The sequence below is a fragment of the Hyla sarda genome, chromosome 11 (assembly GCF_029499605.1).
Source record: "Hyla sarda isolate aHylSar1 chromosome 11, aHylSar1.hap1, whole genome shotgun sequence".
Classification (NCBI taxonomy): domain Eukaryota; kingdom Metazoa; phylum Chordata; class Amphibia; order Anura; family Hylidae; genus Hyla; species Hyla sarda.
In genome coordinates, this window is record NC_079199.1 from 80,008,737 (window position 1) to 80,035,114 (window position 26,378).

Sequence of the window (26,378 nt, forward strand, 5' to 3'; positions counted from 1 at the left end):
AAGGGGGAGTGGGACACTGTGCGCAGTTCGCACGCAGGCTTCCCTTCCACCCTGCGCCGTCAGTCATCAGCGAGCATGCCAGGGCTGGAAATAAAAAAATCAACGGAAAAATAAACTCCAACAATGGGAAGTGTCAAATGGAATAGCAGTGTGCCGACCGCGTTTGGGAAATGACTGGTGTAGACAGATTAAAATAGACAAAATAAAATAACCACCATAAAAATTTAAATAACTAATTAATATAATATAAATAACAAGATAAATAAACATAAAAAAATTGTAAACAATAAAAGTGCAATGTAAAACTGTAATAACATGAAAAGTGCAGAAAGTAAGTGTCATAGTGAATCAAACATCAGCAGCCATGTCACTTGCTGGGTATTCATCAGGCCAGTGGAATCCAATATATTGCCCGTCAGGATCTGGAAATTCAGACCTAATAAAATTGACGACACATGATGGTATTGGCTTTCGTCGTTTAGGCCCAAGGATTCCATGCGCAAAACAAGAGTAGGATCTATAAGCGGACTTGCGAATAACCCTACAAATAAAATAAGATTAAAATAGTGTAAAAATTATGAATAATTTACAGATATGTGGATTTAGATTCAAATTTCACAATCGTGGGGGAAGACTTATAAAGACCTACATCATGTTGTTACACTTACATGAGTTCATAAGGCTGTGGTGGAGCTAAAACCATGTGCTACCGTATCCCTGCCGTATGGTAAATCATTTCAATGAGCCGACCGGAGTGATCCTCAGTGAGGTTGGCTCATTTTTGTCCCGTATGCACTTTCAACCGTACCTAAAAAGGTGAAGTAAAACCATGGTCGACTATGGCTTTAGGTCTGTGGAAAAAGCGCATACAGGGCAAAAATGAGCCAACCATAATCGGCATTTCACTCCGGTCGGCTCATAGAAAGGAATTAACATATGGTTGCATATGGCAGGGATACGTGATCCCCCGGTTTTATCTCCCCCAGCCCTATACGCTAAAGTTTGTGTAAATGTACTTTGAGATTGGTAAATTATTTGCACACAAAAAAATAAATAAAAAATAAAATGAATTGTAATAGCAACTGCAATTATGTTCATGTAAACACAGAGAAATGCTGATATGCACATTTTTAATTTTTCAAGTTTTATGAAAAGGTCAAAAAGAGAGAGTAATATTTAAAAACATTAAAAAAAATGTTTCTAAAAAAGATATAAAAATTTATATACAATACAATATTATTACCTATTGCGATTTTTTAACAATTCTTTGGCACTTATTCATCCACTGAACTTTTTTCTTTAAATCTCAAGTTGACTAACTCCTCGTGTTGTAGAATACAAGTTAGTCCTTTATCAAAGTGGGGATTAAGAATATCCTCCTCCTGGCAGCAGATGCTCTCATCTCTTGTTGGCATAATTTTGCAATTTTGGCACTTGCACCAATGTGTATTCCCAATTCTTGGATCATTATAGTTCAATGTGGTTCAATGTGGATAAATGTAAAGTTATGCATCTGGGTACTAATAACCTGCATGCTTCGTATGTCTTAGGGGGGATTAAACTGGCAGAGTCACTGGTAGAGAAGGATCTGGGTGTACTTGTAGATCACAGACTACAGAATAGCATGCAATGTCAGGCTGCTGCTTCCAAAGCCGGCAGGATATTGTCATGTATCAAAAGAGGCATGGACTCAAGGGACAGGGACATAATACCCCCCCTTTATAAAGCATTGGTACGGCCTCACCTGGAATATGCTGTTCAGTTTTGGGCACCTGTCCATAAAAGGGACACTGCGGAGTTGGAAAGGGTGCAGAGACGCGCGACTAAACTAATATGGGGCATGGATCATCTTAGCTATGAGGAGCGATTAAAGGAGTTTCAATTGTTTAGTCTTGAGAAGAGACGTTTAAGGGGGGATATGATAAACGTATATAAGTATATTAATGGCCCATACAAAAAATATGGAGAAAAACTGTTCCAGGTTAAACCCCCCAAAGGACGAGGGGGCACTCCCTCCGTCTGGAGAAGAAAAAGTTTAGTCTCAAGGGGCGACACGCCTTCTTTACCGTGAGGACTGTGAATTTATGGAACGGTCTACCTCAGGAACTGGTCACAGCAGGAACAATTAACAGCTTTAAAACAGGATTAGATACATTCCTGGAACAAAATAACATTAATGCTTATGAAGAAATATAAAATCCCATCCCTTCCCCAATATCGCGCCACACCCCTACCCCTTAATTCCCTGGTTGAACTTGATGGACATATGTCTTTTTTCGACCGTACTAACTATGTAACTATGTAACTATGTCACCTGGGATGTCATTGATGCTTGGCCACTCTGGATCGTTTTGGAAAGAGTGCTCATGTAGCTCGCCATGTAGTTCTGCCTTTTTTCTTAGTCTTTCCAGAAGAGCTTTTCGTTTCTAAAAATGAATACAAAAAGATAAAAAATTGTATACAATAAAAAAATGTAATCCTCTTGAACAATATATTAAATGGACATAGAGGTGTCACAAAAAATTTTGGGGACCACTTACAGTAGCCCTATGGGGGACTGTTTTATCCAAACCCACCAGTTCCTGCTAAAATGTTTGTGCAATGCATCAAGCTACAGACAAAATAGGAAAGTACAGAAATTTAGGAATAAATTAACCCATTAAACATTATCATTTTGGTGAGTCAGAATACCATTGGAGGCTGAGTATGAAGTCAGCCTCCATGGTCTATTGTTGGTGTATAGGAATGAATGGGCTAGATCTATAACATTGAGATTTTTTGCCCATTGAATTCAATGGCCCATTGTGGTCTATGGAGATCCTGTGTCAAATGAAGTAGGAAACTAAACAGCAGGGTACTGGTAGTAATATGTATGGGAGACCCTGGTGTGGGTTCAATTACTGGGTTCAGCTCAAGTTGTGTGATTATTCTTTAATTAGGTTTGACAGATATAGGTCAATTGATACTTTGAACCGTGGAAACTAGGTTGATTGGATACCATAAATGGGCAACTAGGTTAATTGAAAAAGGAGGTAATGTGTTGTATTCAATTGACCTAGTTCACAAAAGTTCAAACTAATATGAGTATAATCACAGAACTCTATGGGGGAGATTCATCAAAACCAGTGTAGAGGAAGAGTTGTGCAGTTGCCCATAGCAACCAATTGGATTGCTTCTTTCATTTTTTAAAAGGCCTCTGAAAAATGAAAGAAGCAATCTGATTGGTTGCAATGGGCAACTCAGAAACTTTTCCTCTGGACAGGTTTTGATAAATCTCCCTCTATATCAACAGAGGAATTGATACACATTACTAAAAGGACACTGCTGTTCAGCTTTCTTACAAGTTTACCACAATATCGCCATAGACCACAATGGGCCCTTGGATTTAAATAGACAAAAAATCACTATGTTATAGATTTATTTATTTTATTTATTTATTTATTTATATAGCGCATACAGATTCCACAGCGCTTACAATTATGGGGTACAAACAAAGACAAGTATCAGACATAAAATTACACAATAACTATTCAAACAAGAGGTGTGGGGATATGTTGAGGATATGTTGGGGATATGTTGAGGATATGTTGAGGCCAATTAGAGACTACTGTAGGCCTGTCTGAAGAGATGTGTTTTTAAGCCACGTTTGAAACTATGGATGTTGTTGTTGAGTCTGAGGGATTTAGGGATAGCATTCAAGAGAACCGGTGCAGCACGAGTGAAGTCTTGTAGACGGGAGTGAGAAGTTCGGATTATAGAAGATGTTAGTGTGAGATCATTAGCAGATCGGAGAGAACGTGTAGGATGGTAGACGGAGATGAGAGAGGAGATGTAGGGAGGTGCAGCATTGTGGAGAGCTTTGTGTGTGAGACTGAGGATTTTGTACTGTATTCTGGACTGAATTGTTAACCAGTGTAGTGACTGGCACAGGGAGGAGTCGTCGGTGTAGCGGCTGGAGAGGAGATGAGTCTGGCTGCGGCATTAAGGATGGACTGAAGAGGAGAGAGTTTGGAGAAAGGAAGGCCTATTAGTAAAGAGTTACAGTAGTCGAGACGGGAGTGAATCAAAGCAATAATGAGAGTTTTAGCAGTTTCAGTAATGAGAAACGGGCGGATTCTGGAAATGTTTTTTAGATGCAGGTGACAAGAACGTGAAAGAGACTGAATATGGGGAGTGAAAGACAGATCAGAGTCAAGTATAACTCCAAGACAGCGAGCCTGCTGCCCGGGAGTTATGGTAGTACCACATACCGAGATGGAAATGTCAGGGTTAGGTACAGTATCAGTTGATGGAGAAAAGACAAGAAGTTCGGTTTTAGAAAGATTTAGTTTCAGATATAAAGAGGACATGATGTCTGAGACGGCAGCGAGACAGTCACTGGTATTCTGTAGGAGTGCAGGGGTGATGTTGGAGGAGGAGGTATAAAGTTGGGTGTCATCAGCGTAGAGGTGGTACTGGAAACCAAATCCACTGATTGTTTTCCCAATCGGGGATGTGTAGAGTGAAAAGAGTAGAGGACTTAGGACCGATCCCTGGGGAACCCCGACAGCAAGGGGAAGAGGAGAAGAAGTAGAGCCAGAAAACGAGACGCTAAAAAAGCGGCCAGAGAGATAGGAGGAAAACCAGGCGAGAGCAGAGTCCTTGAGACCGATGGAGCGGAGACTACTGAGGAGGAGTTGATGATTCACAGTGTCAAAAGCCGCAGACAGGTCCAAGAGAATCAGTAAAGAGAAATTGCCATTTGATTTGGCCATCAGAAGATCGTCAGTGACTTTGGTTAGGGCCGTTTCTGTGAATGGAGTGAATGGAGCGGAAACCAGACTGTAAGGGGTCAAGGAGAGAGTTCTCGGAGAGATAGCGGATAAGGCGGGAGTAGACTAAGCATTCCAGGAGTTTGGAGATAAAGGGGAGATTTGAGACGGGTCGATAGTTGGCTGCACAGGAAGGGTCCAGAGATGGTTTTTTCAATAGTGGGGTTATGATAGAGTGTTTGAAGGAGGAGGGAAAGACCCCAGAAGAGAGGGAGAGGTTAAAGATTTTAGTTAGGTGACAGCTGATAGCAGGAGAGAGAGACTGGATGAGGTGTAAAGGCATGGGGTCACTAGAGCAGGTAGTGGGGCGGGCGGAGGAGAGGAGCTTGGAAACCTCATCCTCCATTACAGGCTCAAAAACTGAGAGTGATGAAGAGGAGACGTGGCTGGGAATTGGATCAGAACTTTTAGGGGACTGGGAGAGGATTTCATCACGAATTTCATCGATTTTAGTTTTGAAGTATTTGGCCAGGTCTTCAGCACAGAGATCAGTGATTGGGGTCTGTACTTTAGGCCGAAGGAAAGAGTTGAACGTGTCAAAAAGGTGTTTTGGGTTGTTAGACAGAGAGGAGATGAGGGAGGTAAAATATGTTTGTTTGGCGAGGTGAAGAGCGGAGTAATAGGATTTAAGCATGAATTTATAGTGCAGATAGTCTGAAGAAGTCTTAGTTTTCCTCCAGAGATGTTCAGCACACCTAGAGCATCGCCTGAGAAAGCGGGTTGTTAGCGTGTGCCAGGGTTGCTGCCGTCTGTGTCGGGAGATTCGTGTTTTAGAGGGTACCATTTGATCCAGGGTAGACTTTAGGGTGTCATGGTAATGTTTGGCTGCTAGATTAGGGCAGGAGAAAGAAGAGATTGGTGATAGTGAAGATTGTAGAAGATAGATGTAGCCAAGTGGTCTTCAAACTGTGGCCCTCCAGATGTTGCAAAACTAAAACCCCCAGCATGCCTGGACTGTGAGTGAGTTGTAGTTTTGCGACATCTGGAGGGCCACTGTTTGAACAACACTGATCTAGCCCATTCATTCCTATACACCAACAAATTAACCCATTAAACATTTGAGGTTTGTTTAGTCAAAATACCATTGGAGGCTGAGTATGAAGTCAGCCTCCAGGGTCTATTGTTGGTGTATAGGAATGAATGGGCTAGATCTATAATATTGAGATTTTTTGCCCAATGAATTCAATGGCCCATTGTGGTCTATGGAGATCCTGTGTCAAATGAAGTAGGAAGCTAAACAGCAGGGTACTGGAAGTCAGCCTCCAGTGTCTATTTTTGGTGGATAGGAATGAATGGGCTAGATCTAAAACATTATTTTATTTTATTTTTTTTATTTTGCCCATTGTGGTCTATGGAGATCTTTTGTCAAACGGGGTAGAAAGCTAAACATCAGGGTGCTGTTAGTAATGTGTAGGTTAGACCCTGGTGTGGGTTCAATTACAGTGTTCAAATGATCTTCAAGTGTAGCTTGTTGATATGCTTACCGGCGTTATTTCATGTATTGTTGCAGCTGTTTCCTCCTCACTGTCACTTTCCGTCTCCTGTTGAATACTATAATCTTCCTATTTAAAAAAAAAAAAAAGTGAATTAATATAATAATAAGTATTTAAAAAAAAATAAAAAAATAAAAAAATATATATATATATATATATAAATAATAAAGAATATTAATTACCTCATCAGAAGATTCTTCAGGATTATATTCTTCATCCCTTTCCTCCTCTGCAGCGTATGAATATCCAGTTGCCTTTAGTAAATAGATTAATAGAGTATGTAATAGCCTAAAGCAAAATTCTCCATTACTTGGTTTTGGTCTTGTTGAGATAACATGTTAGTGGCTATCATCCTTTTTCAGTACAATAATCAATTATACAAGGTTTAATAATACTCTGCACATTGTATTTATAGCGACAGCAAGCTAGGGCTGCTCAATATCATATTTTGAGCCTGCATGCTATGCACGCTCAGCTAAGCAAACTCATTATCATGTATTGAGTGTGCATGTTATGCACACTCAGCTATGCAGGCTCATTATCATGTACTGACTGTGCAGGCTATGCACGCTCAACATCAGGTATTGATCAGATAAGCACGCTAATTATTATGTATTGAGTGTGCATGCTATGCACTCTCATTATGATGTATTGAGCCTGCATGCTATGCACGCTCATTATAATGTATTGAGTGTGTAGGATATACATGTTCAATATCATGTATTGAGCATGCATGCTATGCACACTCATATATTAACGTTCATTATTATGTATTGAGTATGCATCCTATGGATGCTCAATGTAATATATTGAACATGCATGCTACACACTTTCATTATGATGTATTGAGCCTGCATGCTATGCATGCTCATTATCATGTATTGAGTGTTTATGCCATGCACGCTCAATATCATGTATTGATTGTACATGCTATGCACGCTCAATATCATGTATTGACTGTGGATGCTATGCATGCTCAATAACATGTATTGAGCATGCATGCTATGCACGCTCATATATTCACATTCATTATCATGTATTGAGTGTGTATGCTATGCATGCTCAATATCATGTATTGACTGTGCATGCTATGCACGCTCATATATTCATGTTCATTATTATATATTGAGCATCCATGCTATGCACTCTCATTATGATGTATTGAGCCAGTATGCTATGCATGCTCAATATCATTTTTGAGTGTGTATGCTATGCATGCTCAATATCATTTATTGAAAATGTATGCTATGCACGCTCAAAATATTCACGTTAATTATGTATTGAGTGTGCATGCTATGCATGCAAAATATCATTTATTGAGCATGCATGCTACACACTTTCATTACGATGTATTGAGCCTGCATGCTATGCATGCTCATTATCATGTATTGAGTGTTTATGCCATGCACGCTCAATATCATGCATTGATTGTGCATGCTATGCATGCTCAATATCATGTATTGACTGTGGATGCTATGCATGCTCAATAACATGTATTGAGCATGCATGCTATGCACGATCATATTTTCACGTTCATTATCATGTATTGAGTGTGTATGCTATGCATGCTCAATATAATGTATTGAGCATGCATGCTATGCACACTCATATATTAACGTTCATTATTATGTATTGAGTATGCATCCTATGGATACTCAATGTATGCTACACATACATGCTACACACTTTCATTACAATGTATTGAGCCTGCATGCTATGCACGCTCATTATCATGTATTGAGTGTGTATGCTATGCATGCTCAATATCATATACTTACTGTGCATGCTATGCATGCTCAATATCATGTATTCAACATGCAGGCTATGCACGCTCAAAATATTCATGTTTATTATTATGTATTGAGTGTGCATGCTATGGATGCTCAATATCAGGTATTGAGCATGCATGCTATGCACTCTCATTATCATGTTTTGAGCCTGCATGCTATGCACGCTCATTATCATATATTGAGTGTGGATGGTATGCACGGTAAATTTCTGATTTTGGACTCATTTGGGACTTTGGATCACTATCTATATTGTAGTGCTGCGGTTTTATTGAGTAACACCGGATCACTCCAGTATAGATGGTGAGCAAAAAAAGCACATTTATTCCATTGGGGGGAGGTTATGGTGTTATGTGCAATACAGTCTAGATGGTGATATAAATTGTGAATTCATTCCATCAATAAATATGCACAATTTTTGAATGGAATAAAATCTTTTTTTTTAATCACCACCTATCCTGAATTGCTGCGATGTTCCTAATGCAATAAAATATGCAATCAGTGAGCACATGTACAGGATAAAACCGCAGCAATGCAGTATAGGTCAGTGGTCCCAAAACTGTGGCCCTCCAGATGTTGCAAAACTACAATTCCCAGCATGCCTGGACAGCCGTTGGCTGTCCAGGCATGCTGGGAGTTGTAGTTTTGCAACATCTGGAGGGCCACAGTTTGGGGATCACTGGTATAGATGGTGGAAAAAAAAGAGATTTTATTCCATTACAAAAATGATGCATCATTTTTGAATGGGATAAAATCACTATTATTGACAGCATTTATAATGCACTGCTGGCTGCAGCCATTCATTTGGGAGTGCAGCTTTATATGAAAAAATAAATAAATAAATTCACAAAGCTGCAATCCCCAATGAATGGCTGCAGCCAGCAGTGCATTATAAATGGTGTCAATAATGGAGATTTTATCCCATTCAAAAATTATGCATCATTTTTGATTGGGATAAAATCACTATTATTCACACCATTTATAATGCACTGCGGTCTGCAGTCATTCATTGGGGATTGCAGCTTTGTGAAATTTTATTTTTATTGTTTTGGGCATATAATCAATTGTACTACCCACCATTTTGATATTATAAATTCCCTCAGGGCACAGTACAGCAGCTCCGTTCTCAGACTCTCCTCCTCTCTGAATGGTATGTGCAAAACCAAACAGAAAGGAGGAGACTCAGAGGCTGCCGTCCCTCCCAGCCTGTATGCGCGCCTGTATGCGCGCTCCCGACATTGAGCGCAGAATACAGCAAGATGGGCGGAAGTGGTGGCCGGCGAGGCTTCAGATGACGTCACGCCGGCCCGCCCGCCGACTTCCTGCAATCGTGAGACTGCTCAACTCTGAGCTACCGAAGAGGAGTGGAAAAAGGTATTGTTCTAATGTTTTAAGAGGATAAAAAAAACAGGGATAGATGTAGACAGTGTGAGGGAAAGATGGGGAGGGGGAATATGGACATTTTAGTTGAGGATAGCTACTCTTTAAGAGCACATACCTCAGCTCTTCAATAAAATATTTTTTTTTATATATCTATATATATATATATATATATATACCGTATTTATCGGCGTATAACACGCACTTTTTAGGCTAAAATTTTTAGCCTAAAGTCTATGTGCGTGTTATACGCCGATACACCCCCAGGAAAGGCAGGGGGAGAGAGGCCGTCGCTGCCCGCTTCTCTCCCCCTGCCTTTCCTGGGGTCTAGAGCCCTGCTGCCGGCCCTTCTCACCCCCTGGCTATCGGCGCCGCTGCCCGTTTTGTCCCCCTGACTATCGGTGCCGGCGCCGACAGCCAGGGGGAGAGAAGGGGCAGCAGCACCCATTGCCGGCGCCGCTGCCCCGTTGTCTCCCCCCATCCCCGGTGGCATAATTACCTGTTGCTATGCGCTGCACGGCGCGGCGCACTGACGTCATGCGCCGCACCGTGCATAGCAACGACGCAGGGGACGCGCGCCGGAGGCCTGCAGCAGCGCGGACCCGACCCAGGTAATTATGCCACCGGGGATGGGGGGAGGCAACGGGGCAGCGGCGCCGGCAATGGGTGCCGCTGCCCCTTCTCTCCCCCTGGCTGTCGGCGCCGATAACCAGGGGGTGAGAAGGGCCGGCAGCAGCGCTCTAGACCCCAGGAAAGGCAGGGGGAGAGAAGCGGGCAGCGACGGCCTCTCTCCCCCTGCCTTTACTGGGGGTTTATCGGGGTATACACGCGCACACACGCACCCTCATTTTACAATGGATATTTGGGTAAAAAACTTTTTTTACCCAAATATCCTTGGTAAAATGAGGGTGCGTGTTATAGGCCGGTGCGTGGTATACCCCGATAAATACGGTATATATATATATATATATATAGATAGATAGATAAAAAAAAGTCAGTTCTGTTATGGTGAATATATTTATTGTGTGATTGACAATTGATTGGTAATAAAGGTTTTTTCAATCAAAAATCTGTTCTTATCAGTTTAATATCTGATACGTCCCCTATCTGGGGACCATAAATTAAATGGATTTTTGAGAATGGGAGCCGATTTGGAAACTTGCTTCCGTCGCCCAATGCATTGACCCGATATGGCAGTATCTTCGGGTACAGTGCACCACCCCATTCCAGTGTTAAAAAAGACAGATTCTTATTTAATCCTCTGTGGGTGCTGCTGCAGCTGTTGCCTGCCTTGTCATGTCAATCAGTCTGGCTGCAGCAGGTGCCGCTGCTGTCCAGACCCAGTACTGCTGAATGGCCTCCTTAATTGGATAAGCTCATCGTATCCTCACAAAAAAAAAAAAGAGTTCCACAATTAGAGACCACAATAATGAGTTGCACTGACTGGTTTATGAACGTCTATCCATTTGGCGTTTTACTGACCATGTTTGCACACTGATTGATGTCATAAAAACTAAAAAAATAATAATAATACTAATCTAGCACACCTGTGCAGGTTTGACATGACATGATACGTAGCTGTCTTGCAGGTGGTGCTGAATCCTGTTAAATGATGTGAGGGTCTCATGGTTATTCACAAGGGTGCGTCATTGCTGTTGCTTGACCATGCATTGGTTCTGTGGTCAGTGAATGATAAAAACAAAATTTGCCATCCATTGATTGATGAGAAATCAGCCATGAGGCATTTGTTTTTAGAAACTGCTGCTCACAACCAATGTTGCAATGGAGTGTCTCCATCTGCTGGTGGTATTGGATAAGCATTAGTGCTATGATGGGGTCTGAAGAAGAAGATGGAAAAAATTAATAAAAAAAAGAAAGAAAGAGAGAGAGACTGTCTGAGTGAGTGGGTAAGAGAGAGAGTGAGTGAGTGATTGAGTGAGTAATTGAGTGAGTGAGAGAGAGAACAAATGAATTAAAGTGAGTGAGTGAGTGAGTGAGAATGAATGAAAGTCTGAATGACAGAAAGAAAAAAGTATGAAGAAAGAAGTATGAAGAAAATAAAATGTATATGGAGTTGCAAACATGAGTGCAATCTACAAAGCTGTTGAGGCTGGTCCTCATGGGAGGATTGTTGCACCCAGGACCTTTAGTTCTATTAAATGTCATTCAATGCCACTGCCAGGTGTAAACAGCAGAAGAACCAGAAGCACCAACAGCACGACCATGGGTTGTCAGATTACCCTGATTCAGCAAAGAGTCCAAAAGGATGCAGGTGAATACTGTTTATTTTCAGTTTCTCGTTCCAGTTGGTTTGATTCCGTGTCCGGACAACCAGGGAGATGGCTGCAGGCAACAAAGGTAGGCGTGTCCCCGCTAGCCGTCGGGGACCGGACCGAGATGCCTGTTGAAATCTTTCAGCAGGCATCCTGTGAAAATGCCTAGGAGGGTCCTGAGAACCCCCCATGTCGGCCATGGCGGCAAATCGACGTTTGTGGCAATTCCGGGCTGATCGGGTCTCTGATGACCCGATTGCCCAGGAAAATAGGGATGAAAGGATTTGTCAGTGACAGCCCCAATCCTCCTAAGGGATAGGAGCGAGGTGGCAGTGGTGCCATCCCCCCCTATCCCCTGCCATTAGTAATGACTACTGACCAATGGCAGTTAAAGGCGGAGGGGTTACCATGGAAATTCCCCGCTCTGCCCGCCCCTGGATGTCAGGCAGAGAGGGGGGGGGGGGAGAAGATGGTGGCGGTACCTGGGGGTTTGCCCCCCCCTCCATGCGAATGTACAGGGTACATTCACAAGGGGCGGGGGTTTACAGTTAGTCTCTCGCTGCAAGCTAGAGATGCAGGAAATTTTCTGCTGCAGCTCAAACTCCCAGCAGGAAACTCACTGTAATCCCCCGGCAGTCTGAATGTACCCTAAAAACACTACCTATAAACATACCCCTACACAGTCCCCCCCCCCCCCCCAATAAAAATGAGAAACCTCTGGTATGGCACGGTTTCTAAAACGTAGTCTTCAGCTGTTGCAAAACAACAACTCCCAGTATTGCCAGACAGCCATTGACTGTCCAGGCATGCTGGGAGTTTTGCAACAGCTGGAGGCACTCTGTTTGCGAAACACTGCCGTAGGGTAATTTTGGTATCCGAGGCAAGTCTAACTCTTGCATCCGTAATTTAGGCCTTAAATGCGCATGGCGCTCTCTCACTTTACCGTACTCGGTAAAAATTGCCCAACAAATTTTGGGGGGCTTTTTCTCCTTTTACCTTTTACAGCGGTTCTGACATAAACGCACAAAAATAAATACCCACATGTGACCCCATTTTGGAAACTACACCCCTCACGGAATGTAAGAATGGGTATAGTGAGCTTTAACACCCCACAGGTGTTTGACAAATTTTCATTAAAGTTGGACGTGAAAATGAAAAATTTTATTTTCTTCACTAAAATGCTGGTGTTATCCCAAATTTTTCATTTTCACAAGGAGTAATAGGAAAAAAAGCCATTGATGGCTGGGAAATATTGGAACATGGAGGTAGGCATCTTTGATGTCCACTGAAGAAAGAAATTCCCCTTGTTCCATGGATGCCACTACCGAACGGAGGGATTCCAATCGGAAGTGGCGGATGAGAAGATGAAGGTTGAGACGCTTGAGGTCCAGGATTGGCCGCACAGAACCGCCCTTCTTGGGGACCACAAAAAGATTGGAATAGAAACCCCAAAAACGTTCCCTTGGAGGAACAGGGACAATAACTCCCTGGAGAAGCAGGGACCGGAGAGCCTCCCGAAACTGTTTTGCCAGAGAAGGAGACCGGGGGGCCCGGGACTGAAAAAAACAATCCCTCGGGAGGGAGGCAAATTCCATTCGGTATCCGTTGGACACCACGTCCCTGACCAAAGAGTCCTGAATGTGTGTGGTCCAGATGTCTCGAAAAAGTAAGAGACGACCTCCCACCCGAGAAAAATCTGCGGGTGGGGGCATCACTTCATGCGGAAGTGGGTTTGCGTTTGCCCGATTTGGCCGCAAAACGGCCGGAACGGTTGGTGTCCAACTTCCAAGACGGGCAAGCCCGGAATGAGGGAGCCTTCTTGTCCCGCGAAGGCGCCTGCCTAGACCCCTTATTAGGGCCAAAAGTCCGAAAGGACTGAAAGGAAGAGGACTTCCTCTGGGAAGTAGAGCGAGCCTTATTTTGAGGCAACAAGGAACTCTTGCCAACCGTCGCCTCAGAGATAATCTCGTCAAGGCGCTTGCCAAAAAGACGGGCACCAGTAAAAGGAAGCTCAGTGAGAGACCTTTTGGAAGCGGCATCCGCATCCCAAGCCTTAAGCCACATGGAACGGCGGAGGGCCGCCAGGTGACCCACAGCAAAGGCAGCACAACGGGCTGACTGCATGGAAGCTGTGCACAGAAAGTCCCCAGCTTTAGAGCATTGGAGAATCAAAGCAGACAGATCCTCTGGGGGGATCCCGCCTGGATACCCTGACGGAGTTTTGAGCACCACACTGATAGGGCCTTGGACACCCAAGCCGAGGCGAAGGTGGGAAGCAGAGAAGAGCCTGCTGCTTCAGAGGCAAACTTCACTAAGGACTCCACCTTCTTGTCCGTTGAATCCTTGAAAGCAGCCATATCTGCTAGCGACAGTGTAGTAGCCTTAGAGAGGCGGGAAATTGGTGGATCCACCAAGGGAGGGGAAACCACCTTAGAGGCAAGGTCCTTGTCGAATGGGTAACACTCCTGAACCTTCTTCATTCCCGGGAGCCTCTTGTCCGGATGTTTCCATGCAGATTCCAGAAGGGTGTCAAATTCAGCGTGAGAGCTGAACCTTTGAGGTGCCAGTTTAGCATGATGAAAAGATACTTCAGGAGTCACATCCGAAGATCCTGGGTCCTCTAAGTGAAAGGTGTCTCTTATGGCCGCAACCAATGAGTTCACCATTTCAACTGTATCCGAGCGGTCCTCCGAGTCAGATGCCAATTAGAAAGCCTCATCCACCAGGAGAATGTGAACAAGTGGGGGGCGACCATGACTGGGTACGCGACTCTTGCGAGGCAGAGTGGCGATTCCGGGAACGTCCTCTGGAGGAGCGACGTTTGTGACCAGATGACACGGGGGGGCGGGACCCACGAGGGGAGCACCCACGTCTACCTGAAGACTCAATGGAAGAGTCAGAAGATACACCCCTAGTACGCCTGTGAGAGGGTGAAGTATGTGGAGAAGAGGAGCGGGGCCCTTTAGAGGGTTGGCACAGGGCAGACCTCTTCAAGGCAGACACCACGTCACGAGAAGCCTCAGCCACCGAACGGGAGACTTGAGTCAAGTCAGCCCATATACTGGGATAGGGAAGAAACCCAGGCTGGAGGGGCGGCCGAATCCACCAGAACTGAAAGAGCATCCGAGGGTACCAGGGGGTCTGGGGCAGCAGAGGAGCATGCAGAGCAAGTGGGTTCAGCAGAACCAGGCATTTTGGAATTACAGTTCTTACAGACCAAATAGGAAACTAACGCTCCAGTTGTCTGTTTAGAGGGAGGAACAATTCTGGGTACGAACATAATGAAAAAAGAACTATCTCACCCGAGTCTGTGTCCCCTGTGGTGGCTGCTGTGAGGAGAACTCCGCTCTGTGTAGATAGAGAGGGAGAAACAGGCCAGCCAATAGCCAGAGAGGGGCGTGCCTGGAGCAGGGGCCCTGTCTGATTGGCCTCTGCCACCGAAAATCGCACGCACGGCGCTGATTGGAGGACAATCCGCACCTCCAGTGAGCTCCGGCGGCCCTGTGGGTGGAGCTGTAGCGCCCCGGCCGCCGAGAAGAACAATAGTAATGGCGCACACTCCTTGCCCCAGGCGCACATGTCAGCCGCATATGCGCCCACGGGGAAGTGAGCGGGCGATAAACATATTCGCCGACAGTCGTCTGCTGCCGAAAGCGAAAGTAAGTCGGCGCTTCATGCGCCCGAACAGTAAAAGCGCCGCGGCTGTCAGCCACATAGTAAGCGCCGCGGCTGTCAGCCGCATAGTATAACACACACACACATGTGCATAATAATAAAGTAAACCATTCATTCCCAATATGCCATTGCTCGCCCCTTTTTTAGAATAAAAGATAGAGCCCCTAACACAGGCCAGCCCCTTGGACCCTGAAAGGTGGGCCAAAAAATGAGGGTCTCCAGAGGTTGCAAGTCAGCACCTAAAGGGAGAAGAATATATACTCACCTCAATCAGAAGTACTTACCTAATGGAGTCTTCTGTGAGGTCTTCAGTCAGCTTTCTGTTACCTGCATCACGCTGAGCTACCATGTGCGAGCAAAGCGAGCAGGGAATAGGGGGACCCGGACCCATGAGGTACAACCCCAGACGCTGACCAATGGCGAGAGGGGTGAACAGCGCATATACGCAATGTCTGTGCCCCCTCAATCACAATGAGGAAACAGTGAGCCGCAGTTCCTGAGTCCCCACCTGAAAACATGAAAGAAAACGGAATAAAAAACTAACACATACCCTAACTAGGAAAAATAAGAAACAGAAGACCTGGTCTGGAGAATTCCAGACCATGTCCACCTCCTTCAGACACTAAGCTAAAACTGATTAGCTCAGGGCCTAGAGGCGGGTATATCCTGCTGGGAGGAGCCGACTTTTTTTGTTGCCATAGTGTCATACCTCCTAGAGACAGCAGCATACACCCATGGTCTGTGTCCCCCAATGGAGCCGATAGAGAAAATCTAATTTTCCATTTTTACACCCAATTTCAACGCAAAGTCGCCAAACACCTGTGGGGGTGTTGAGGCTCACTATACCCCTTGTTACATTCCTTGAGGGGTGTAGTTTCCAAAATAGTATGCCATATGTTTTTTTTTTGCTGTTCTGGCACCATGGGGGCTTCCTAAATGCAACATGGCCCCAAAAACCATGACAGCAAAATTTGTTTAAAAAAATCCTACAGTTGCTCTTTCCCTCTTGAGCCATGTTGTGAGCCCACAAAGCACTTTATGTCAACATATGATGTATTTACGTACTCGAGAGAAATTGAGCTACAAATTTTGGGGGGCTTTTTCTCCTTTTACCACTTTTAAAAATGAAAAAAATGGGGCTACAAGAATATGTTAGTGTAAAAAATGCAGATTTTGATTTTTCTCCTCCACTTTGCTGTAATTCTTGTGAAAGACCTAAAGGGTTAACACACTTTTTGGATGTCATTTTGAAAACTGTGAGGGGTGTAGTTTCTACAATGGGGTCATTTATGGGGTATTTCTCACAGAATGGCCCCTCAAATCCAGTTCAAACTTAACTGGTCTTTGAAAAATTCAGATTTTAAAATTTTCATGAAAATTTAGAAAATTGCTGCTATACTTTGAAGCCCTCTAATGTCTTCAAAAAGTAAAAAATTGGTCAATTTTATGATGCCAACATAAATTAGACATATTGGGGGACATTTACTAATCTAGTCTATTCTGGGTATGCTTATAGACCAGCGTATGTGGTAGTCTCCTGTCTATTGTGCTCCTAATTTATCAAAGGTCTCACAGCCCTTGATAAATTCTGTGCTCAGACTTCAGGGTCTACAGCTTAAACTGCATTTAGACCTGCTCCAGCATGGTCTGACATTTCAGCGTATTTTGGGCAGATGCGACTTGTCGCACAAAAGTCGCACTTGATAAATTCAGCACCAATGCATTTTCCAATGCATTTCTGTCTAAAATAGACTTGCATGCATCATGTTCTAAAAATCCTCTAGAGCAAAAGTCGCAGAAAAGTCGCACATATTTAGACTGCGACTTTCTGTGCGACAAATTTAGACAGGAAAAATCAGTCTAAATCCTTTGATAAATCTCCCCCATTGTGTTTGTGAATCAATATAAAATGTATTTGGAATATCCATTTTCCTTACAAGCAGAGAGTTTCAAAGTTAGAAAAATGCAACATTTTCAAAATTTTCATGACATTTTGTGATGCAAGTAACCACAAAAATTTACCGCTATGTTAAAGTAGAATATGTCACGAAAACCTACACTAACTAAATCCCTTAGGGATCTCTGGGCCAACTTATTAATGAACAACCTACTTGGGGAAATAAATCCCCTCAGGATTAACCCTGACTAAAGATCCCCTAAAAATTTACTTTTATTAATGCTTCTTTAAAATATTTCTTGACTTGTGTAATTCACATTTCTTGCCACAAGATGGCAGTGGTGTTTTAAAATATTGAACGCTGTGCACAGCTAACTCCGACATAGTTTCCGAAATAGTTTTTCATGATATAAAACGTAATCCTCCCTTCCTTTAAAGTAAGGGAGGATTATGTTTTAATAATAACGCTGTGCCAGTGTCCCCGCTTAGTTAGTAACTCCCATGCCCGAGCTGCAGCAGGGCACCGGAACTAACTAGATAGAAGAGTCTAAATACCAGTCTGTCTGACAGACACTGAGCAATTTCAATAGTACGGAGTTAGCTGTGCACAGCGTTCAAGATTTTAAAACACCACTGCCATCTTGTGGCAAGAAATGTGAATTACACAATTACAGGGGTTCCTGTAAAATCCAGGGTATGGATTGCATTGCTTATTGCTCCATCAGAGTGGAATGGACTCCTGTCCTTCTTTTAAGCAATGATGTGGATTTAGCCTGTGCTGTATGTACGGGTGGCTGACTGCCACCCACCCAGAGAGTGTATGGGAGACTGCATGCCTCCCTCCTTTCCTATGCATGGGAGGCCGCCTGCCAGCCTTCCTTTCTTCCCTATAAGTAGTGTGAGTGCTCATGAAGGGGGCATGGTTGGTTCCACCCCTTTACCGGTTATCACCTCTGGGCCTTTTGGCTAAGATCAAGTGTAAAAAAAGGGCTTGCGATAGACCGCATCCTTGTGCACGGTATTTTGTGTGAATACTTGCACTTGGGTGACTTGAGAGCACATACCTCAGCTCTTCAATAAAATAAAAGAATATATATATATATATATATATATATATATATATATATATATAAACAAAGTCCCGAAATCACAGCACCAGTCAGGTCATGGATCTTGAAATACTGGATTATTTTATTCTTCCCCACAGCAAATGCGTGGGGACCTTCACTACAGCCAAGATCGCAGCCATTGCAGCCATCCTCTTATATATTATTATTTTTTCTAATATATGCCCTCATTCATGTCATCTAGAAATAAAATATCAGTTGCATGATAATTTGATGTCAGCATTTACTGTTGTACTATTCAAACATGATTTGCTAGGTTACAAGTGTTTGGTTACAATGCGCATGCACAGCCGGCCGGCTGGATCGCGATATGTCCAGTGTGATAACACGATCGTCGGACCCGTTTGCGCAGCCGCAGAACACAAATGGTGATTAGTGTGGGTAAGGGCATTACGCGCACCTGATCAGCACACATTACTGTGAGCGATCGAGAGCGGAAGTGATGCGCTGATACGTAGGAACTTTTCCGACGCATGCGCAGTCGCTTTGTATACAAACAAGAATGAGAACGGAGATGGCAGCGATCGGCATGTTCTGGGTGCGATCGAGTTATATATTTGGCTGATACTGAAGGTACCTATATAACACTATATAGCACTGTATGTCATATGGCACAGGGCACTTTATATGTGTATTGATTGTATTGTATATAGACGGATGCTATGTCAACTTGACATCACTGTGATTAACAGAGCATTGCTCCAATTAAATTTAAATAGAGGTGCGTTTTTAGATAATTATACATTTGTATCACATGAGTTGTAGCCAATGAAATGTATCTGTGATATATATATATATATATATATATATATATATATATATACACATTTTGTATTTGTATTATGCTTGATAAAGGCTACTACTATATATATTGTTAACAGTGTTTCCCAAACAGGGTGCCTCCAGCTGTTTAGGCTATTTGGGCATGCTGGGATTGATAGTTTTGTAATAGCTGGGGGCATCCTGGTTGGGAAACACTGATTTATGCATGTGTGTGTGTATATATCAATGTTTCGCAACCAGGGTGCCTCCAGCTGTTGGAATACTACAAATCCCAGCATGCTGAGAGTTGTAGTTTTGCAACAGCTGGATACACTCTGGTTGGGAAATATATATATATATATATATATATATATATATATATATATTTTATTTTTCTTTCCTATGATATATATATACACACACACACGCACAGTAGTGTTTTTCAGGGGGTGTAATCCAAACCTCCCTCTCCGGTGTGTCCAACAATCCGGTGTCAAAATTAAGACGCTGGATGATTGTGAACTGCCCCATTCAAATAAATGGGATCAGTTCTAGCATTAGTTTCCCTCCAGTGCACGCCTGACATATGTGAACCCGGCCTCATTCGATCTGCAGGGTGCCAGTGTATAGTTGGTATCTACCACTACAGTATATGTTATTGTATGTCAGAATATTGGTCTTTTTATCGTGGTTTTTAATTTGGAACAATATAGCGGTATTGTGTGTCTAGCAAATATTGTGTGTCTACAGGGACATACGCTTTGTGGCTTGTGCTCCTGATCATTTAACCCTTTCAGGACTCAGCGTTTTTCCGTTTTTGCACTTTTGTTTTTTCCTCCCCACCTTCTGAAAACCATAACGCTTTCAGTTTTCCACCTACAGACCCCTACAAGGGCTTGTTTTATGCACTACCAATTTTACTTTGTAATGACATCAGCCGTTTCACAATAAAATCTAACTTGTTTGGCTTTTGCGGCCCCACTTTTAATTTTGCCCAGCGCCACATTAAATCTAAAACTGGTCCTGAGTGTATGTGTATGGCTGTGTGTGTGTATATAGGGGCAGTGTATGTGTATGAGGCTATGTATATGGTATGGGGCTGTGTATGTGTGTATATAGGGGCAGTATATGTGTATGGTGCAGTGTATGTGTATGAGGCAGTATATATGTGGGCTGTGTATGTGCGTGTACATAGGGGCAGTGTATGGGGGGCAGTGCATGTGAGTATATGGGGGCAGTACATGTGTATGGGGCAGTGTATATGGGGGCTGTGTATGTGTGTGTAGATGGGGGCAGTGTATGTGTATGGGGCAGTGTATTTTGTATGGGGCTGTGTATGTGTGTATATGGGGGCTCTGTATGTGTGTGTATATGGGGGCAGTGTATGTGTATGGGAGCAGTGCATGTGTATGGGGCAGTGTAGGTGAGTATATGGGGCTGTGTATGCGAGTATATTTGTATGGGTGTATGTGTAAGTGTATGGGGCAGTGTGTATGGTATGGGGCAGTGTATGTGTATGGGGGCAGTGTAGGTGTATGGGGCAGTGTATGGGGGCAGTGTATGTGTATGGGGCAGTGTATATGGTACAGGGCTGTATGTGTGTGTGGGGGGGGGCTGTGTTTGTGTGTATGGTGGACTGTGTGTGGGGGCTGTGTCTATGTGTGTATATAGGGGCAGTGTATATGGTATGGGGCTGTTTTTGTGTATGGGGGCTGTGTATGTGTGTATATGGTGGCTGTGTATGTGTATGGGGCAGTGTATGTGTATGGGGCAGTGCATGTGTATGGGGCAGTTTATATGGTATGGGACTGTGTATGTGTGTATGGGGTTGTGTACGTGTGTGTTTATAGGGGCAGTGTATGTGTGCATGGGGTTGTGTACGTGTGTGTATATAGGGGCAGTATATGTGTATGGGGCAGTGCATATGTATGGGGCTGTGTGTAAGGTATGGGGGCAGTGTATGTGTATGGGACAGTGTATGTCGTCAGTTTACGTGTATGGGGCAGTGTATGTGTATGGGGGCAGTGTATGTGTATGGGGCAGTGTATGTGTATGGGGCAGTGTGTATGGTATGGGGCAGTGTATGAGTATGGGGGCAGTGTATGAGTATGGGGGAAGTGTCTGTGTATTGGGGCAGTGTATGGTATGGGGCAGTGTATGTGTATGGGTGCAGTGTATGTGTATGGGGCAGTGTATGGTATGGGGCAGTGTGTGGTATGGGGCAGTGTGTATGGTATGGGGCAGTGTATGTGTATGTAGCAGTGAATGGTATGGGGCTGTGTATGGGGGCAGTGTGTATGGTATGGGGCAGTGTATGTGTATGGGGCAGTGTATGTATATGGGGGCAGTGTATGTGTATGGGGCAGTGTATGTATATGTGGCAGTGTATGGTATGGGGCAGTGTATGTGTATGGGGCAGTGTATGGTACGGGGCAGTGTGTATGTGTATGGGGCAGTGTATGTGTATGGGGCAGTGTATGTGTATGGGGCAGTGTGTATGGTATGGGGCAGTGTATGGTATGGGGCAGTGTATGGTATGGGGCAGTGTATGTGTATGGGGGCTGTGTATGGGGGGCAGTGCATGTGAGTATATGGGGGCAGTACATGTGTATGGGGCAGTGTATGAGTATGGGGGCAGTGTATGAGTATGGGGGCAGTGTATGTATATGGGGGCAGTGTATGTGTATGGGGCGGTGTATGGGGGCAGTGTATGTGTATGGGGGCAGTGTATGTGTATGGGGGCAGTGTATGTGTATGGTGCAGTGTGTATGGTATGGGGCAGTGTGTATGGTATGGGGCAGTGTATGTGTATGGGGCAGTGTATGTGTATGGTGCAGTGTGTATGGTATGGGGCAGTGTATGTGTATGGGGGCTGTGTATGGGGGCAGTGTATGTGTATGGGGGCAGTGTATGTGTATGGGGGCAGTGTATGTGTATGGTGCAGTGTGTATGGTATGGGGCAGTGTGTATGGTATGGGGCAGTGTATGTGTATGGGGCAGTGTATGTGTATGGTGCAGTGTGTATGGTATGGGGCAGTGTGTATGGTATGGGGCAGTGTATGTGTATGGGGGCTGTGTATGGGGGCAGTGTGTATGGTATGGGGGCAGTGTATGTGTATGGGGCAGAGTATGTGTATGGTGCAGTGTGTATGGTATGGGGCAGTGTATGTGTATGGGGGCAGAGTGTATGGTATGGGGCAGTGTATGTGTATGGGGGCAGTGCAGGGCTCGAGTCCTGCAGGAACAGCGTTCCTTTGCATTTTCCACAGGAGGAATGCTGTTCCTTACATTAGTCCTGCAGGACCGACCTCTCTGTTCTTACCCTCCCTCCGTCTCCTTCCCTGGCCCAGACTGCTAGATGCTGGAGATGTAGGACCTGTGATGATGTCACCATCACATGTTGGGGCGGAGCTTAGCTGTGGTGGAGAGGGAAGATCGTGGTTGAAGGACCTGTGTGATGCTGTGGAGGAGGCGGGGCGGAGCTGGAGGAGACATGTCACCCCAGTAAGGTAATTACATGGAAGATTTGTTACAGTGTGTCACCCCAGTAGTAAAGTGATTACAGGAGGAGGAGGTTTGTTACAGTGTGTCACCCCAGTAGTAAAGTGATTACAGGAGGAGGAGGTTTGTTACAGTGTGTCACCCCAGTAGTAAGGTGATTACATGAGGAGGAGGTTTGTTACAGTGTGTCACCCCAGTAGTAAGGTGATTACATGAGGAGGAGGTTTGTTACAGTGTGTCACCCCAGTAGTAAGGTGATTACATGAGGAGGAGGTTTGTTACAGTGTGTCACCCCAGTAGTAAGGTGATTACATGAGGAGGAGGTTTGTTACAGTGTGTCACCCCAGTAGTAAGGTGATTACATGAGGAGGAGGCTTGTTACAGTGTGTCACCCCAATTCTAAGAAGATTACATGAGGAGGTTTCTTACAGTGTGTTATCATGATGATAGGGACATAAGGAGGTTTTTGTTACAGTGTATTATCAGAATGATAACCCCTTAAGAACATTGGGGGAGATATATAAAGACCTGTGCAGAGGAAAAGTGGAGCAGTTGCCCATAGCAACCAATCAGATCGCTGCTTTCATTTTCAGAGGCCTTTTTAAAAAATAAACAAGCGATCTGATTGGTTGCTATGGGCAACTGGTCAACTTATCCTCTGCACAGGTTTTAATAAATCTCCCCCATTGGATGTAAATATACATCTTGGTGCCCTGGTACTTAAAGGAGTACTCTGGTGCAGAGTTTTCCTGCTCCGTCCTGCCCGGGCTGCAAAAAAAATGAAAATAAACCATCTCTCACCTTCCTGGGTTCCAGCGGAGCGCCACTACAGCTGATGGGTCCTCCGGTCCATCTTATTCATACTTCCGTGTGAACGAATCGTCACATGGCGCTCAGCCTATTATGGGCCGAGGCAGAACATCGCGGCGGCGATAGGCTGAGCGCCATGTGACGCTTCGTTACACCCGGAAGTATGAAGAGGATGGACCGGAGGACCGATCAGCTGTAGTGGCGCTCCGCGGGAACCCAGGAAGGTGAGAGATGGTTTATTTTCATTTTTTTTTGCAGCCCGGGCAGGACGGAGCAGGAATACTGCCCCAGAGTACTCCTTTAAAAGGGTACTCCTCCTCTAGACATCTTATCCTCTATCCAAAGGATATGGGATAAGATGTCTGATCGCAGGGGTCCCGCCATTGGGGACCCCTGCGATCTCGGCTGTGCATACAACCCCCCCCCTCCTTTTTTTTCCAGGACTTGACCCCTGGGGCAGTGTATGTGTATGGGGCATTCCTGGGGGCTCAAAGCAGCTAGCCCTTTAGCCCCACCGGTCCACTGCGCTGCAGCCAGGGACGGTTTTTCCTATAAGGCACTTTTCATGGGGGCAGCAATCCCGACCGCTGAACACCCCTCCCCCCCCCTCCTGTGACAGGCACCGCGGTGGCCGGCGGCTTCAGGACTGTGCGCATCATTATGAGTCCCCACAGTCACAGATGACTCATACAGCCGGGCCCCCAACTGTGAGCCGCTCCTGCCATCAGTGGAGATCCAGGGGAGGGGAAATATACCTGCTCTGTTGTGTCCTATGTGTACACATATGGACCCCTTCACTGCCTTCCTATAGCAGTGTTTCCCAAGCAGTGCGCATCCAGCTGTTGCCAAAAGCTGTCTGGATATGCTGGGAGTTGTAGTTTTGCTATATCTGTATGCACCTGCTTGGGAAACACTGCCATACACACAGCGATCTCAACCTCCAGCTCAGCTCCTCCCCTGCTGGTCATGTGATCATAGACTCATACGGAGGCCTGCTGGGGTCAGAGGAAGGACCAGAGTGCAGGTGAACAGTGGGTGATGGCATGACAGGCAGGTTACATAGGTAACACTATAAATACTGTGCCCTGACCCCTGCCAATCCTCACCCCATTGTGAGTTCTAACCCTGTACTGTGTATATCCCTCTACTATGACATCACTGTGTGTATTATCTCTGTATGGTGACATCACTGTGGGTATTATACCTGTACTGTGACATCACTGTGTGCAGTTTCCCTGTACTATGACATCACTGTGTGTATTATCCCTGTACTGTGACATCACTGTGGGTATTATCCCTGTACTATGACATCACTGTGTGTATTATCCCTGTACTGTGACATCACTGTGTGTATTATCTCTGTATGGTGACATCACTGTGGGTATTATCCCTGTACTGTGACATCACTGTGTGCAGTTTCCCTGTACTATGACATCACTGTGTGTATTATCCCTGTACTGTGACATCATCATGTGTATTATCCCTGTACTGTGACCTCAATGGAGGAGATTTATCAAAACCTGTGCAGAGGAAAAGTTGCCCAGTTGCCCATAGCAACCAATCAGATCGCTTCTTTCATTTTTAACAAGGCCTCTGCAAAATGAAAGAAGCGATTTGATTGGTTGCTATGGGCAACTGGTCAACTTTTCCTTTGCACAGGTTTTGATAAATCTCCCCCAATGTGTGTATTATCTCTGTACGGTGACATCACTGTGTGTATTATCCTTGCACTGTGACATCACTGTGTGCATTATCACTGTACTGTGACATCACTGTGTGCATTATACTGTACTGTGACATCACTGTGTGTATTATCCCTCTACTGTGACATCACTGTGTGCATTATCACTGTACTGTGACATCACTGTGTGCATTATCACTGTACTGTAACATCACTGTGCGCATTATCACTGTACTGTGACATCACTGTGTGTATTATCCCTGTACTGTGACATCACTGTGTGTATTATCTCTGTACGGTGACATCACTGTGTGTATTATCCCTGTACTGTGATATTGCTGTGTGTATTATCCCTGTACTGTGATGTTGCTGTGTGTATTATCCCTGTACTGTGACATCATCGTGTGTATTATCCCTGTACTGTGACATCACTGTGTGTATAATCCATGTACTGTGACATCACTGTTTGTATTATCCCTGTATTGTGACATCACTGTATATATTATCCCTGTATTGTTACATTATTGGGTGTTTCATCGCTGTACTGTGACATCACTGTGTGTATTATCTCTGTACGGTGACATCACTGTGTGTATTATCCCTGCACTGTGACATCACTGTATATATTATCCCTGTATTGTGACATTATTGGGTGTTTCATCGCTGTACTGTGACATCACTGTGCGTATTACCCCTGCACAGGTCAGGAGGCATTATCACTATATGTGAGGGTGAGGTATGGTGTATCATATAAGGTTTAATGTATGACAAGGTTATATTCAGAGGCGCAGTATGTAATAGTATCATATTCAGAGAGTGCAGTGTGTGGTAGTGTTATATATAGAGGATACAATCTGTGGCAGTATTATACTCAGAGGGTATAGTGTGTGGTATTATTATATTCCAAAGGTACATTGTGTGGTAGTATCATATTCAGAGGGTACAATGTGCAGTAGTATCATATTCAGAGAGCGCAGTGTGTGGTAGTGTTATATATAGGGGATACAATCTGTGGCAGTATTATACTCAGAGGGTATAGTGTGTGGTATTATTATATTCCAAAGGTACATTGTGCAGTAGTACCATTCAGAGGGTACAATGTGCAGTAGTATCATATTCAGAGAGTGCAGTGTGCAGTAGTATCATATTCAGAGAGCGCAGTGTGCAGTAGTATCATATTC

The 26,378-nt window shown here is 44.4% G+C and overlaps 1 protein-coding gene, 1 long non-coding RNA gene and 1 other non-coding gene across 4 annotated transcripts in view; 2 read left to right on the top strand and 1 right to left on the bottom strand.

Annotated features, from left to right (window-relative positions):
* Positions 1–2,326: 2,326 nt before the first annotated feature.
* LOC130295705 (uncharacterized) overlaps positions 2,327–26,378 on the bottom strand; it is a 38,029-nt gene continuing 13,977 nt past the window's right edge. The window contains exons 2-4 of the long non-coding RNA XR_008848960.1: positions 6,487–6,558; positions 6,296–6,373; positions 2,327–2,426 (exon numbers count right to left, since the gene is read on the bottom strand). This is a non-coding gene — a long non-coding RNA (uncharacterized LOC130295705). The remainder of the gene's footprint in view (positions 2,427–6,295; positions 6,374–6,486; positions 6,559–26,378) is intronic.
* LOC130296003 (U2 spliceosomal RNA) lies at positions 10,507–10,693 on the top strand. Its single transcript, XR_008849097.1, has one exon. It is a non-coding gene; the product is annotated as a U2 spliceosomal RNA (small nuclear RNA).
* Positions 22,565–26,378, top strand: part of LOC130295703 (uncharacterized) — a 452,773-nt gene continuing 448,959 nt past the window's right edge. The window contains exon 1 of one of the 2 annotated variants that reach the window (XR_008848958.1): positions 22,565–22,714. The gene's annotated coding sequence lies outside the window, so the exon portion shown is untranslated. Of the gene's footprint in view, positions 22,715–23,725; positions 23,741–26,378 lie in introns of those variants that run through there. The other variant, XR_008848959.1, reaches the window with a different exon arrangement.